We start from the raw sequence: 4,478 nt of genomic DNA on the forward strand, positions 1-4,478 counted from the left end.
TCCCTAGGCCCATGGCTTCTCAACCTGGTACCTAAGAATTCCTCCCAAACAGTATCTACCACTCATATGCAAGTGGAAATGAACTGAACCAGTTTTAACCAAGGTGATGTCTTCTTGCTGGACCCTGGGAAGGTAATCATCCAATAGAGTGGTCCAGAGAGCAACAGTGGGGAGCACCTGAAGGTAAAGCTCTTTTGAATCTTCCCACTCTCTCCTCTCACTCAGGCCTGGTCATGTGGCTTAGCTCACTCAGGTGCCTTTTCCTTCTTCCCTCCTCACTGGCTCTTCCCTGAGATTCCAGTCATACCCTTGCCAATTGCTAAGGCCAGCTGATCCTTGAGAGAGCCTTCTCTCTCAGGCCCACAAGGAAGTTTGAGAGCTCAGAGGAAATCAAGAAGCCTTTACTGCATGTGGAGAGTTGATCCTTTAGTCTCTGACAATGCAACATGGTTCCAAGGGCTTGTTTCTAGACCAACTGTTGAAATTTTATATTTCTTGAAACAAAGTCTGTCTCACAGTTTACCTCAACTAGCACCATTATGTTTCCTTCCTACAGCAGCCCAATCAGGCCTTCTTTAGTCTACCTCCTATGAAGCCTGCAGCTTTGATCCAGCCTCCCTTCTGGACTTGCTCATGCAGCCAGCTCTCTGCCTTCCATTGCTGCCAAGATCCACAGGAAGCCCAGCCCCATGCCCAGTTCAATCACCTTCTTGTCTTATAAATCCACATTACTGAGCCTGCAGGTGCCTGCAACCAGGATGGCTGTGGGGAACCGCTCCTTGTGGTTTTGGGAATTGTAGCCCAAGCTATGAGTCAGCCCTCCCAATGCCCCAGGAAGGCCTTTAAGTCTCAGCAGAAAACTGAAAGGCTGTGAGGCAGACAGGACCAAAGGCCACTCAGGGTTCCCATGGGAACTGGGTTTAAAGAATACATATTATGCTTTGGAGCTTGCTCTGCTTTTCTTATCTCTTAGTTAACTATAAATAATCTGTCGCAAAGAACATATGAAACCTTGCACCTAATGGCAGTGTGGCATCGAGATGTTTAATAGACCCTGACACAGACTGGTCACTGTGTTCTCTATATTGATATCTGTAATCAGTAACTGTCAACTGTAATACAGGCGCCTAAAAGCTAATTGATGATTTATTAATTTTGACCTTGTATCTCCCATGCATACTTTTCTCAATAAAAGGCATGGGGAATGGGAATCCTGTGCTCTTCTCCCCTAGAGAGATTAGCCACCTCCCATCCATCCAGAAAAAATACAGTGTCCTGCATAAATTTGTTTCTCCGCCGTGGTCCTGAAACTTCTGCTGGACAGAGAGTTTCCAACTGAACCAGGGCATTGGAGGCAGCTCAGCCTCAGATGGTAACCCTACCAGGCCCACACAGGCTAAGGAAAGAGGCTGGGTGCTTGCTCTGGCCTTGCCAGCTCCGTTACAGACTTAAGGTGTGGAGGTGGACTCCTTATTTTGAGATAATTTTAGATTCACATGCAGTTGTAAGAAACAATATAGAGACATTCCAAATACCATTTGCCTAGTTTTCCCAATGATAACATCTTCCAAATTTTAGTAAGATGCCATAATGAGGATATTGACATTGATACAGAACATTTAGACCACCATAAGGATATCTAATGTTGTCTTTTTATAGCCACACTTGCCTTCATGTTGCTCAATCCCTTTCTTGACCCATGGTAACCATTAATCTGTTCTCCATTTTTATAATTTTGTTATTTCATAAATGTTTTATAAAATAATTCAAACAGTATTGTAACTCATTAAGATCGACTACTTTCATTCAGCATAATTCACTGTAGATTCATACATCTGTTCCTTTCATTCAATGATTTATTTCTTTTCATCGTTGAGTAGCATTTCATGATATGGATGTGCCACAGTTTGTTTAACCATTTTCCTATTGAAGGATATCTGGCTTGTATACAATTTGGGGCTATTAGGAATAAAGTTGCTGTAAACTTTCATGTAAAAGTTTCTGTGTGAACAGAAGTCTTAATTTCTCTCTGATAAATGCCCATGAGTGCAATTGCTAGGTCATATACTAGATAACTTTTTAAAAACTTTTAATGAAACTTACAAATTTTTTTAAATGGCTGTACAATTTGATATTCCTATCAGAAATGTATAAGTGATTCAGTTTCTTCACCAGCAATTGTTATTACCACTATTTTTTTTCTTTAGCCATTCTGATAAGTGTATAGTTGATATCAAATTGTGGTTTAAAATTGCTTTTCTCTAATAACAAATGATGTTTCATGCACTCACATGTCATCTGTAAATTCTTTCAGGTAAAAATTATCTTCATTTCTTTTTTCTGTTTTCTAATTGGATTTTCTTTCCCATTAAGTTTTAAGATTTATAAATATAATCCACACACTAGTCCTTTGTCAGATATGTGATATCTGTAGCTTGTCTTTCCATCTTCTTTACTTATTCCTTCACAGAACAAAAATTTTTAATGCTGGTTTGATCCAATTTATTAATTTTTCCCTTTAAGAATCATGCTTTTGGTGTCAATTCCAAGAATTATTTACCAAGCTTTGGACCTTTAAGATTTTCTTCTATATTTTTTCTCTAAAAGTTTATAATTTTACATTTAAGTTCATGATCAGTTTAATTTTTAATAGTTAGATTCACGTATAGATTCATTTTTTGGCCTATAAATCCTGCTGTTCCAGTCCAGCGCAATTATTGAAAAGCCTGTCTTTTCTCCATTGAATTGTTTTTATATCTTATTTAAAAATCAACTTGGAATAGTTGAGTGTGTCTATTTCTGGGTCTTCTGATCTGTTCCATTATTCAATTTGTCTATCTTCCCACTACTACCACACAGTCTTGATTATAAGAGCTATATAATGTTTTGAAATTGGGGAGAAAATTAATCATGTTTTACTTTTACTTTTCAAAAAACTTTTAAGCTATTCTTATTTCTTTTCATGTAAATTTGAGATTAGTATTATCTATATTTTTACAAATTCTTGCTGGAATTTTGATAACAATTTTGTTAAATCTGTATATTCATTTGGAAAGAATGCACATCTTTATTACTTTGACTTTTCCAGTCAGTGAATGCGGTTTATCTCTCCATTTATTTAGATCTCCTTTAATTTCTTTCATTAACATTGTCTAGTTTTCAGAAACAAGTATAGTACATTTCTTTATATTTACAACTAAGTATTTTATTTTTTTGAATGATTGTAAATGGTATTGTATATTTAATTTTGGCAGCCATGTGTCCATTGATAGCATATACAAATACAAGCAACCTTGATAAAAATCACTGGTTACTAAGAGGGTTTTGAAAAATAGATTCTATATAGATTTTCTATGCAAACAATCATGTCAACTGCAACTTCTTTTCTGATCTGTATGAATTTTCCTTAACCTTGCTTTATTCATTGACTAGAACTTCTGGCACTATATTAAATATGAGTGATTAGGACAGAAATCCTTATCTTGTTCCTGATCTTAGGGGAAAAGCACTCAGACTTTCACCATTGTGTATAATGTTACCTGAAGGTTTTTTAGATTGTTTTTGTCAAGTACAAGACCCCTCTATTCTGATATTTCTGAAAATTTTTATAATGAATGGGTATCCAATTTTGTAGAATATTTTTTCTACATTGACGATATGGTCATATGAATTTTATTCCTTAGGCTATCAATACAATGGATTTATTGATTTCAAATATTTAACTAGTCCTGTATCTCCAGAATAAACCTTAAAAAGTCATAGTGTATAATTGTTTTTATATATTGCCAAATTCTATTTGCTAATATTTTATTAAGGACTTTCGCATCTAATATATACACAAGAGATGTTGGTCTGTACTTTTCTTCATTAGTTTCTCTTTATTTGAATTTGGTATCAGTGTACTAATATCTCTATAAAACTAATTAAGAAAGATTGCCTCCTCTCCTATATTCTAGAAGAGATTGTAAGGAATTGTTTTTAACTCCACTTTAAACATTTGCTTTAATTCTCCATTGAAACCAAGTGGGTCTGGATATTTCTTTTGGAGGAAATTTTAAATTATGAATTCAATCAACTATTAAATTATAGGGTTATTCAAATTATTTATTCTATTTGGGTGAGCTGAGGTAGACTGTGTTTTTTGAGTAAGTGCTCTGTGTCATCTATTTGTCAAATTTTTGAGTTTAGAGCTGTTCATATTACTCACTTATAATCCTTTTGAGGTCTGCAGGTTCTGTAGCGACATGTCTTGTTTCACTTCTAATATTAGCAATTTGTGTCCTCTCTTTCTTCTTTATAAGCCTTCCTGGAATTTTTCAATTTTATTAATATTTCCAAAGAAAAACTCTTTTTTCATTGATCTTCTCTATTATCTTTCTGTTTTCAGTTTCACTGATTTCTTTTTTTTTTTTTTCAGATTTAACGTGTTTTATTGATTAAAATATTACATTTGTGCCAATTTCCCTTCCCTCTGCTCC

This window comes from Furipterus horrens, unplaced genomic scaffold, assembly GCF_987537825.1.
Source record: "Furipterus horrens unplaced genomic scaffold, mFurHor1.1.pri manual_scaffold_17, whole genome shotgun sequence".
NCBI lineage: Eukaryota > Metazoa > Chordata > Mammalia > Chiroptera > Furipteridae > Furipterus > Furipterus horrens.